We start from the raw sequence: 13058 nt of genomic DNA on the forward strand, positions 1-13058 counted from the left end.
GATATCGAACGATGTTTTTTCACAAGTTTTTGACGCAATGAGAAAATCATATCAGCGAATGCTCCGAGATGTCGTATAGCGATTGTGGTCGTTTCCCTTTTACGAGCAGACGGAAGTTTCCCAAAGGATTGATTCGCGAGAGGAAGCCAGTATACGAGGTAGCGATTCGAAGATTATATCGTACCATTCCGGAGGAGAAGAAGGTAAAAACAAAGTCTTCGATTCATTCGTAAATCACGAAGAGCCCTTGAATGCGTTTAATCACTCCCCACAGCTCTGTATCACTAAGCTGTCGTTCTTCTTTGCCAGCATCAAGAACTGCTCAGATGTTCGCGCTCGACTGGCGGTCATCATCGCCGCAAAAACTCACCCTTCTTCCGCGTTCGCTTTTTCTTTCGTCAACGCTCTCCACGTTTTTCCCGAGAAAGTATTTAAGGGATATTTTTTTACATTCCATTCGGCCCAACGACGGGCTCCGAGTGCCCGAGTTTCCGATGCGCGAAAGCCGCTTTTTTTTACAGCCGGCAATTATTCCTGCGAGTTGTTTTTATCGGCAATTGGAAAACAAAGTTATACTACCGCGTCGTTTGTTCGCCCTCATCGCGGGGAATATATTCATACGCCAGCTTTGTTCCCGCGGGTCTCAATTTCGTCGCACTTATATCTCGAGTATGGGAACAAGTGTTACCAAGAAGTGCAGAAAATTACAGAGTGCATGGGATTAAAGTAAGTCCTCGTCGCGCTGGCTGCTCGCAACTTCTTTGCCATAAACGAGTTTCAGACTTTGCTCTGTCATGGAGAAAACTTAGCGTGTTCCCGGCTACACGACCCGGCAGGATATATAAGTGTTGAGCGTAAGAAGTAATTCTCCTCCACACTTTGTACGAGCGTGTACTACTGATACTCATAGTTATACCCTGAAAAGGTGCCGTTGCAGAAAATGCGTCGCGATGAAAACTTAATTGTTCACATTCACCGGAGTTATACCTGCGGTACCGCCGGCGCGGTGTTATTACCTAGCTGAAGGGGGAGGATTTTAGAGGGCAGATTTTCATTTCTCTCTCTTTCTCTATAGCCGCCTTCAAATTTTTAGTGTATAATAAGGGAGCTGGAAGCATGGCTCCCGCATAAATGACACTTTATGATCGTTTTTAGGTACCCGCGTGTATTCCACGCTCCCCGCATATTAAAGCGTTTCACGTTATTTATAGAATAGGTGTACGCAACTGTCTTTTATGTCGCGTATATATAGAATAACAAAATTCTGGTAAACACACGGCGGTAGAAAAAAAAAAACGAAACAAAAAACGAAAAACAAAAAAGAAAAGCTCAGAATACGCCGCAAGCGTTCACCGAGTATGGCGAGGGTAAAATGGTATCGCGGTGAAATTAGCATTTTGGCTTTTCTTTTCCTCACGACCCCGGCGCGTATCGCACACGTAGCACCCACGCGTGCCGGTCGCTGCGGTGGCTGACGTGTCAGCCGTAGAAATTGCGCGTCGGAAAAAGAAAAAAACAAAACAAAAAAACCAAAAAAAAAAAAAAAAAACTGCAGTTTGAGAGAAAAAAATATACGTTAACGACGACGAGTCAACGTCCGCGCGCTGTACCAAGTTCACTGGAAGTAGCTTGAAGAGCCAGACGTCCGACCTCTTCGACCTTGGAAAACTTATACTAGAGCGTATTCCACGGCGGCTTTATATCTTTCACCTTCGGCTTTTCAGCGAGTCCTCTTTGTTACCGTGCCCGTTATATATTAATATCGCCGCGGTATCGCCGTACCGTCGTTAGCGCGAAAAAATATTTGAGGGGCCACTCGACGCGCGGTTCCCAAGAGTTCAACACGTTTCACCGCAGACCCGCGCCTTAATTTCCAAGAATTATATTCAACCGGAATAAATCTCTTATTTTCACGCCGACATTGTCCATTTACCGGAGGATGGTTTTCCACGTATATACACACACGTATTCCGGGGTGAAAGCGGTGAAGTTGAATAAAAAAAAAAGGGGGGAAAAAAGTGAAGAAGATTCTCGAGATGACAATTTGTCGAGGTCGGTTGGAGGACCTTTAATCTTCGGTCGCAACTTGTGACCCGGGAGTCGCGCCTCCAGCTCCACAAAGAAGTCGGGGGAGGCCGGGGCGACGGGGGCGACGGGGGCAGCGTGAGGGTGGAAATAGCGAGGGGCAGGGGGCCAGCGTGCTGTTGCTTGATGAATTGCTCTCTAGCGCGCGCCAAAGGTGGTCACAGGGAGGCTGAGAGTGAGAGCGGGACGAAAACGGGAACAGGATCTCACACTCTCAGCGATGGAGTAGCGCGAGGAGCTGAGAAAGGCTAAGAGGGGATTATGACATAAGTCAGTGACAGAAACAAGTCTTTTTGGCTAATGCGTCCTGCTTCGGTTTCATTCTTTTGATAGCCACCCTCTCCGAAGAATAAAAAAAAAAAGTAAAAAAAAAACGAAATGTTTATTTTACGACCGTCTATGAACTTGGAACTTGATACACGAGTCCCCCGTATATAGGTATACGCATTTCTTTTGACAGGCCAGCTGTCCGAGAGAAAAGAGGATCGTAATGAGAAATAAAATTCATACGATTGCGGATTGGAAAGTAATTTTGTTATTCGGGAAGTATATACGTATAGCCGGGATTTCATAAATAAAAAGCGTTGAACAGAAAAGAGAGCAAATTAGTGCCGAAGATGAATTTATGAGCGAATAAGGTCTGCGAGTTTTCTTTGACAAGGAAAAAAAATGTGAAAAAAAAAAATAATATAAAATAAATAAATAAATTACTAAAAATGTTATCCCCCAGGAAAAGCCCGTGGCGTTTCTGGTTAGAGAAAAGCTCTGATCTCCCTCAGTTGTAGCTCGTTTCGAAACGTTTTACCGCTTAAAAAATCATTTGCATATTCATCGACAAAGTTCGCGTTCATTTTTCAATTTCCACACCGCTCGACCGTGGCTGAATTTACTCTAAGCGCTCGCGTTCTAAAGGGGGGGGGGGGGGGGGGGGGGGTGGGCGAAAGCGTGACCATCCCCCGGTGGGTGGTGGGTTAAGTACGGAGAAATATTTCCTCAACTTTTAACAGCGATATACGCGACATTCGCCGAGGGACGGAAGCTCCACGCACTCGCCCCTCGGGTTTTCCCCGTTCCCTACCATCGTAATAAGCGCCCACGGTAATTCTAATCGGCCCTTCCAAATTTCGCCATAAGTTAACTTGCCACTTCTGAGTCGCGGGAGGGGTCTCGCCGGTTTATTTGAAGTTAATTATGACGAACAACAGCGTATTTTACTCGTCGGCCGTTTTTGCAAATCCGCAGTAGGAACTTTCTTCGATGAATAATTTTCGTATTTTTTACCCCTCTATTTTTCTTTTTATCCTTCTGCCCAAGACAAACTTCCGATTGATGGAGCTAATTGAAAATTATTTCAGCCGCGGAAAGTCATAAAAATTTACCGCATTCATATTTCCAATTGAAGAAATAAGAGTTACGAGCAACGTAATCGTTACGACGATGTTTCTAGACTCTCCTCCTCCCCCCCCCCGCCCGTAGCCGTCGTAAAAAATTAAGGTCCCGGCGTTAAAGGTCGTTTCGTGATTCTCTTTTACCTACGGCAGTTTTGTTCGCTTAAAGACCGTACGCACGTAACCTCTCGAGCGAACCGCGTTTTTCTGAATAATTCCGTTTCGTTCGTCGTTCGCCAAAATATATGCTCAAAATTCGTCGCGCTGTGTGCCGCGGATCCGTCTCCCCCGGCTGGTCGTAAATATCCAAGTAACGTTTGACGTAAGAACAACGTCGGGAAACGAAGGCTTCGGTGACCTCTCGTCAGTAGGAGACATTTTAACGATACATTTATATTTCGGTGCATCTTAGCCGGCGGAAAGAAAAAAAAAAGCAAAAACGAGGGAGTGGGGAAAAAAACCGTTTCGCAGATGATCGGACTCTCGTTGTTCGTCCGCTGTTCCGTAATATCACGAGTGAAATAGATACTTGAGTGGATCGGTTCGACACGGGGTCATGTATCGGCTCAATTCGCACGTACGTACACTGTGCGGCACCTGTGCTTTCTCCACCCTTGGGGGATACGGCGTAGTGTGTCATACCACCCCTGACACATATATATATATATATATATACGTTTGTGTCTGTGGGACCACGGCGCCGGGTTCCTATTGTTCCCTTCCGTTGTCGCTACCCCGGTGAATATCCCTTGATACCTGTGAGAGCCGACAAATGTTTTGAAGAGCAAAGTGACACGCAGACGGACAGGGAGACAGTCGTACCGCGCGACACCGTTGAGAAAAGGCAATATTTTCGCCAGTCTGATTCAGGAAAAATAATTACCGACCGACCCGTCGCGTACATTACACGCGGAGAGTCGCGTGTCATCTGACGATTTTCTGAAGACTTCGGGTGACGCGAGATCATCTTTTTTTCCCCATTGTTTCATTCGTTCGTTCATTTTTTTTTTTTCGTTTTCTTCAAATCCACTCGATTCTTTATTTCGCTATGTTTTTTTTTTTTTTTTCTTCTCATCATCGGTTCTTCGTCGCCTAACCGCGGGCGTGTCGATGTAAGCATAAACTAATGAAACTCAGCTACAACCGGAAATATTCTCGTACCTACCTCGGAGATTATAATTAATAACGGCGGCCAGGCTGTAGTAGCGGCGAACCGACGGCCCCCCCCTCCTTCACTCCGTTCATCCATTCCTCTTTTATTGTCAGTTTTTATTTTCTGCGGCGCCCCGTCAGCCTTTTTCCCGGATTCGTATATAGCTGGTATCGCATTGTTTCCGGTGAACCTTGTATCGATTGACGTCCCCTTACCCCTTTTCTCTCCCCGTTTTCACCCCATTCACTCTCCTCTGCACCTAGTAGGTATAAGCACCATTCGCTGTAAGTATGATAAAGTCAGTCCTGCATACACGTGTGAGATTGTATAGGTGTGATAAATTAGTCGGGCCTTCATAAACATTTCACAGCTGTTGCAGACAACTTCGCTTTCCCTCACCCCTCTGTAACAATTCTCCCTCTTTTACTCTAGCCGACCGTTCTTTCTCTGTCATATTTTTCTCCGTCCTACTCTCTCTCTCTCTCTCTCTCTCCCTCTCTCTCTCTCCCGTACCACCTAAATCTCGGCGCTATTTTTACCGATACCTGCGCTGCACGAGTACGCGTTATTACGATAGGGGTGTACCGTGTACTTCACTACGGATTCGCCGAAGAGATAAACGGAAATTTATGTCGTCACTTCGGCTCTGCGAAACAGTTCCTTCATTTCTATATATACATATAAATTCGCGGAGGATGCGTCGGCTGGATTCTTTCTTTTCTCCTCCTCTTAAACACCGCGATACACGCGCATTATACTCGTTATCTTCGCTTGTCGAAGCCCCGCGGGATCTCGCCGTGAGTAACGGAAGCATCTTCTCTCCGTCCTCTTGTGTCACGCGGGTCGTAGGAGATTCTCGCTATCGAGGATCGCGCCTCACTGACTGCGAAGAGCGATAGCGAGGCGACACCCTCGACGCGTCCGAGACAAGAGGGGTTTCTTCTTTATCCCTGTTTCTTCATTTTTACTAGATTCTGTTTTTTTCTTTCTTTCTTTCTTTCTTTCTTTCTTCTTCTTACCTCGCACGAATGAAACCAGATGGAAACGGACGTATTGACGTGACAATGGCGAGATGATGGGCTGCCTCGGAAAGGAAATAAGACGCTATCGTTTCGGGGTAGGTATACATATAGCGATTTCCCTGGGCGTGGCGTCGGAACTGCTTTGTTGTCTCAAGAATTGATACACCTCGCATACTCGTCCTTGGCTACACTTCGCGTGATTTACACCAGCATTCTAATTTCATTTCGTTATCGTTTTCTACGTATTGAATTTTTCTACCTTCCGAATGATTTTCTTCTTTTCCCGTACAAGCTGACTGCGTTACGAAGAGACGGAAGAGATGGCCTGATCGCGACGCCTACGCGGCGTTTGCGTCGAGATGAGATTGTGAAAAGTTTCGGTATGCAAGGATCCGGATGGTTAGATTAATTCCGTTTACCCGGAATAGCAGCGTGAAATCGTCAGAGAGAAGAACTTTGTCGTCTGAATTATAAGTGAAAGTTCGGAAGAATGATCTCGTAATTTTAGCGGGGGCCAGCTGCGGAGGAACGGAGGAAAACAGACAGCCGCGGGAACCGAGAGAACGAAGTGTGATTGAGAGACGTATATAGAGCGAAGTCAGCGGCACGGTGAAACTCGCGAGTCTTCGAGGGGGGGGGTGATTTCTTCGGTGAAAATATTTTTCCTCGCTCCTAGTTCCGTATAACTTGGGAATTTCACGAACACCTTCGTCCGGATACTCAAAGACCGCTCATAACCGACGAGCCGGGGCGGCGAGAGGGTTGAGAATTCTTTGCGAAGATCTCGAAAGCGCGGATGGACTCGATACGAACGTCTTCTTTGACTTTCTCGTACTGCGACCACCGCGAAAAAAAACCGAAGAAAGAAACTCTCGCTTCAAATTTCTTACAAACTTCGATCTCATTATCAAAGCCCCGACGAATTTTCCCGGAGTTCGACCAATCGCTGGCCACACCCTCCGAAAGCCTCGGGACTTCCGGACAGACGAACCCGTCTGCCGCAAAACAATCAACATTCCACTGTACGATCGCTCGATGCGTCTACGCGCACAATTGTACACGTGCGCGGGTGATTATATACCTACCGAAATATTAAATCCGGTTCCCTTCAACCCGGATGAGGATTGAAACTCTGGGAACGCGCGCGTCGCGTCTTTCGTCGGCATAAAAAATTCCGCGACTCGAAAACCGGGAGGATGCGCAAAGGACATACGTGAATAATGATATGTGATTGAATTGGTTACACCGTTTCGTTGAGATATTTGTGATTAATTTGCTGATTAGACCGGACGTGAAAAAATTCTCTTGGTTACGATACGAACGTCAGAAACGATTAAAACATTACCGCTCCAAAACCAACAGGATATATAGGTGTGTAAATAGCGTCGTCGGTACACATGCGCAACGGCGATTAATTAACGAAAGTGAAATCAAACATGCATAAATTTCCGGCTGCACCGCGAATCGACCGACCGATGAAAACCTTCGCGTTCACAATGGCCTGCAGAGCTGCGGGAATTATGTGTATCCAACATCTCTTACCCCCCGGTGAATCGGAGTCCACTGTTCACGTGGTCGTGCGGTGGCCAGTTCCCGGTAAATACAAGTGTCCGGAATTGTCACAACCCCCCGAGTATATCGTTGTTGTAATTCTACGTGTCCGAGACAAAAGAAATGTTTCTTGCTAGGTGGTAGCGTCTGCTGTACGTGTGACCCCATAAACTCTCCTTTGTTGGTTCATCAAACAAGGGTGCTCGACGCTTTGAATGATAATAAAAGAGAACGAAGCGTAAAATGCGACGGTCATACCGAAATGAGTAATCTCTGGGCGTATTCTTTGGAAATGGAATAATTCCAAAAAACTTCTCGAGTGAATTATCAGAGCGCTCTGGGTGGAACTGTCCGAAAAACCGCGCCCCATGGTATACGGGTCGAGAGTCGAAGGTTGTAACTTTGGCGGAAACGGCATTTTACTCGTGGAAGATTAATTCGATCGGCCCTGCAGGGTTGAGTCCGTTCGAAATAATTCAGAAAGTTAAACGCCGGTAATGAAGATTTTATACGTACAGGTCTGGTGTTGCTAACCGGCAGTTAACCTTCCTCCCGCGGACCTTTACTCTTCGGCGAACCGGAGATAATCTCCGAAACAATAAAACGCGATACGAGTAGAACAAGAAACTAGATTTCCAAGCTCGAACCGAGGAGCGCCCCGGTCCTTTGAGACTACAGGAGATCCTGAAGGAGGAAGCTGCGGCACCGATGCTACATGTTCTTGTTGAAATCCGGTCAGAGCAGGCGTCTAGCCACGCCTTTACACGTCATGTTTAAACTATTGCAAACCCCTGGCGACCGGCAGGATGATTTAGTAGACCGCAGATATAACTTACGACCCTCCAACCCGAGCACCCAACCCCCCATTGTATCAACGCTGTCATCTCTGCGCTGTATATATCCGCGAATGCAACTCCTGCGAACCCCCGAGTGCCTACACCGTTACCGCTGTAATATACAGGCTGAGTCACGCCGAGTGTCGAAAATGGGAGGGACTTGACAGGCACGAGGCCCCGCCCCTTCATCCAATCAACAACTGGAAGAGTTCGGTATGTCAGACAATTACTTGGGATAGGTAAGAAGTATCAACAACTACTTAAAACAAATGAATACCTAACAGCCTGGTTGAGTAGTCGTTGATATTTCCCACTTATCTCAAGTAATTGTATCACATAGCGAACTCTCCTAGTCGTTGATTGGCTGAAGGGGCGGGGCCTCGTGCCTGTCAAGTCCCTCCCATTCTCGACATTTCGCGTGATTCACCCTGTATAGTAGGAACCTAGATCAAGATGAGAATTCGTCGTCAACCGCGTCCTCGTTAGCGTTCGTCGAGGTTGTGATCGGCGCCCAGGTTTGGTTTGACTATTTTATCGATAAGTTGGAGAAAGTGAATACGTAGAAAGTGGGGGTTTTCCCAGTTTCTCGTGTTTGCGGACTCTTGAGCCGGAATTTCTTTGGTACAGAGAGACCCTTGTTGAACACTTACTTATCCGAACGCACCCCAAAGGCACCTTGGTGACCGATAATAGCTTCTGGCCCACGGCTCTCTCGGCCTGCTAGTATACTAAAGCGACCAGAGTTATGCTGACCCAAGAAACGTCCGCTTTCCTCCCCCACTAACGACCATCTTAACCATCTTAATGGTAGTTACGTGGTTTCGCAGTGAGATGTGTGCCTTGAACTTGTGGACTCTCCGCTCTGCGGAGCTGGTCAATCGTTAGACAGTTAGACGCGATATCCACCTTGGTTTAGTTGCGGTATAACCCCTCAAGTTTATAGTACCGGGCGAGGTATATCGCTTGGCCCGGTATTTTCGCTAATTATTCCGCCCAGTTGACTCGACGATTTTCATTTCGCGAAAATATCCACCGTCGTGGATAATAGTAATTGAAAATGTGAATGGGAAAATTTATTTACTCCAATTTCTTATCGCCGTAATAATTTACCTCGGGAAAGAGCTGCGGCATGATTATTTGATCGTCAAAGGTACCGTGGATTCGTCGGTTAAAAGGAGATTTCTAAAAGGGAAAATTACCCGGCATGTCCGGCCTTTAAAAGTAAATAAGGGGGCGGAGTGATATCTTGGGGGTAAACGAGGGGCTGTGTAAGTGGCTACATCAAATTACCACAGCTTTGAATCGTCCCGTTTTGTACCAGGTTGAATAAAGAAAAAGCTTTTACATCCGCAGGAGCAGTTCCGATTTGTATTCGAAAACTCCGACTGAACGACTGTATATATATATACACGGCGGGGTACACGCGTAAGGACCTCGAACATTTATCCTTATTAGATATTCGTCGGTTCTCAGATCTGACGCATAATTTACGTATGAATACGCGTGGGGCCCCGCGGAGCGTAGTGTACGGGATAACAACGACTAGGGGAAGAGTGAGAGACGCTGTTCAAATTGAAAACATAATAGACATTTTCATAATTCGTTCGGGCATCCCTCTCTCGGTATCCACCGCGATGCTCCTTTCTTATCCGTCCGGTTATTCGGACGTAATTAAAAGGTTGATGGAAATAAAAGCTCCATCAAACCCCCGATATTTCCAAGCGTCTGGAAAGCGTAATATTCGAGCAACCCGAGCCGCTCCGTAACCGCTAGACCTCCTCCCCCCCCCCCCCCCCCACCCCTCGCTGCGTATTGACTCAGCGTTTACCAGGAATTTCAAGCTCGAATAGTATTATTGGAGTTAATTGAATTCATAAGGGGGGGTGTATTGATACGACGACGGTCGAGCCTACCCCGGTGTACGGGGATCAATTCAGACGGAGTAAAAGGGGTTACCGTAACGGTGGGATGCGCGAGAGCGAGGGGGTGCAAGGGCATCGCCGAAGGAATTTGAAAGCGCCTCTTCCGTTCGCTCGTGGAAACTACGCTTTCAATAAGCTAATTGAATGACAATTACCGATTATATTTTATTCAATGGAATTAATTGGCGCGTCTGCAAAGGTATTGAACTCAGTTGCCGGCGTATAATTCTCTTTTGTTTATTATTATTGTCGTTATTGTTGCTCTCGTTATAATCGTCATTATCTGATACGGTGCGCCGCGGTCACTCGAGTCTTTTTCACAGGATCGGATTTATTTGGCGTACGGTACGCGCAAACTCTAAGGTTTTTTGTTTTCAGACAAAGGGCGTCGTCATCTCCTCTACTGATTGTGAGATACGAGAGCTTCAGCAGAATTCGAAAAATTCAACGCACTCGCACGTCTCGTGTATTCAATTTCAAGGAGAAATTACGAATTCCCGTGCGTAGAAATAAAATATCGATGAACGCGGACCACCGATCGTGACTCGAAAATATCATAACGAAAACCGGTGAATTTTTTATCAGCGCCATAGAGAAGTCAATTAGTGAATGAACATCGAGTGCCAATCTTGATTAACTGGAGTGAATGATGTACATGATAACGCTTTTAGAACGAACTCCCCCTTCTGAAGATCTCAGGAGAGTTGAAGCGCAGTATAAACCTATAGGTATATCCGCGCGTATACCTATGTACAATATACTCATCCCCGGGTGCTTATATACACATCTATATATATATATACATATACATATATATATATGCGAAGGAAAGAAAAGAGTGAGGGCGAGCGTGGGTTGGGTATAGAGAGCCGGATCAGAGTTGAACAAAGTTGTTCACGGTGCGCGGAGTCGAGGCGTCGCGACGCGACGCGACGCAACGCGAAACGTGGGTACGCGAGGCGACGCAACGAAAATCGGCCCACGTCGGGGATTCCCCTAGTCCATAGGTGCCCCCGAGGTATCCGCGCTCGATCCTCCGTACTTTCTACCTCATATTGTACCCCTCGATAGCGGGACACGTCTTTTTGTAGACCCCGTAGTGACCCGGAGGGCAGCTTATACTGCAACGAAAGTAATCCGCGAGGCGTCTATAGCTACGCCGTACGCTTTATCCAGTCGGGAAGTCAGTTGCTCTGCTGCGGAGTTCCGTTATTGTAATTATACCCGTTCGTCCTCGGGTTCTAAAATTGATTTCGTCTTGCTAGCGAATCACGATTTACGATTGCGACCGTGTAGGTGTAATAGTTAATTCGCATGAGCTAATTGAAAGTTTATAGTTGGCTCGGTTAATTGATGGTATAGGGGTAGAACGTTAGCCGGGGTTTCGCCAAACGGTCGGTAATCTCATTAAGTGTCCTTTGAACCGTTCGTGATCGGTCATTTCTAAGAGTACAAAGTAATCCCCAATGGTCAGGGATGTTCACCTGGACCATAATTGAAATTCCGTCCGGTGGGCGACCTCTTTGATTTTCAGATATCACGGACCTGATTCCAGGTGAATTCGACCGCCGAGGTATCAAGCGGTGTTATCGTCTTACTCGTAAACGCGTTTCGAAACCGGTACCCCGCCACTTTGTACGACTCGACGAATCGACCGGCTAACTCAAACGATGAAATTCTCCATCAACGTACGAACAATTATCGAATTGTATTTTTTCATATTTAAAAATTGTTTGAAAAAAAACTGACAATGTCCATCGCGACACGAGAGTACCAAATTACGCGAGACGCGAGTGGTTCAAAACTTATTGTTCGTCGCGTATAACTTGTAACGCGGCGTATATGCGCGCATGCAATTCCGATTTCACACCTGCTTCTCGCTTGTAAACATGAATTTATTCGCTCTTCATTTTCCCGGGAGAACAGAAGTCTCGGTAAAATTGACGCGTATCTGTATTGTGAGATAATTTTAACGGTGGCACCTACCCAGTTTTGTGTTCACGTGGGAAATAATCGCGACGTGTATTATATATATACATATATACAGTCTGGATATTGCGGCAACGGTGAAATTCAACTCTCCGCGAACGATGGAAGAACTTTATTTCGAACACAGATGTACGGGTCCATGAATATTGACCTGCATAATGATCGGCCATTGGTTTCTCTTCAGGAATAAAGTTTCGCGCACGTGGCTACGTCGACGTTGAATACGTGAGCATGAAAACCGGCCACCCCGGGGATATTGCGACATTTTCTGTTGCTTATTTTTATTTTTTTTTTTTCAAACCCCCAGGGTGCCTTGCGGGTAAAATTTCTCCTTGTAGGTGAAAAGTTGCCGGTCGGTGTAAAGACCGGGAATATTTTTGACTCGTACTTCTTGTCAACGATGAGAGTAGACGAGGTATAATATCGATAAGATTGCGTTTCGAATTTTTATTACCTTCTCAAACGAGAGGAGCTCGTCTGGCTAATTTTATTCATGAAAGATTATTTTACCATTGAATTTTCGTTTGAATTAACCGTACGCCGAGTTGAATTTTAGATAATTGAAGAAAATATGATAATTAAGGAGTCGGATGAAAAGACAAACAGCAAGTAATTAGGTGCTCTTGTATACTTTCAACTGCTTCACCTCGCTAAATAATTACGGTTGTGGGTCTTCAATGAGCTTTGGTGGTGGCCGCGAACGCAAATATTCGTTTATAAAATTTCAGACTACGGCTCTTGGCCTGGCCCATTCATTAGAAGCTCCCGAAATTGCGTCGCAAGGTTTTCTCCGTTTCAAACTTCATGCGAATAGAGTTTCGAACGGGTCCCTCCGACCTTAGATAACCGCGAACCTGCGGATTTTTCACATTTAATTAGTCTTTTCAATTATTCTCGAGCCCGTGAAATTTCCGACCGCGCAACGAATCCCGCCAAGGAATACGCCATCCTGTAATGCGTTAGCGGAAATAATCATCCCCTATGGGCTTAGAAACTTTTCTCCTTCGACACGACATCGAGGAGTCTGCAGTTCGTACAATATAGTCACAGTTCGACAAACGAATTCGAAACTTTTCTTATAGTTCCTTATAGGATTGGGACGACGCGGACCC

General features: G+C 46.2%; 1 long non-coding RNA gene across 12 annotated transcripts in view; it reads right to left on the reverse strand.

Moving 5' to 3' along the window:
• LOC105684788 overlaps positions 1-13058 on the reverse strand; it is a 115503-nt gene that overhangs the window by 60734 nt on the left and 41711 nt on the right. Inside the window, exon 3 of one of the 12 annotated variants that reach the window (XR_007277114.1) lies at positions 4639-4908. The exons of 10 other annotated variants lie outside the window; for them this stretch is intronic. This is a non-coding gene — a long non-coding RNA (uncharacterized LOC105684788). The remainder of the gene's footprint in view (positions 1-4638; positions 4909-13058) is intronic. One more of the 12 variants, XR_007277115.1, reaches the window with a different exon arrangement.

The sequence above is a fragment of the Athalia rosae genome, chromosome 2, assembly GCF_917208135.1.
Source record: "Athalia rosae chromosome 2, iyAthRosa1.1, whole genome shotgun sequence".
NCBI classification, from domain to species: domain Eukaryota; kingdom Metazoa; phylum Arthropoda; class Insecta; order Hymenoptera; family Athaliidae; genus Athalia; species Athalia rosae.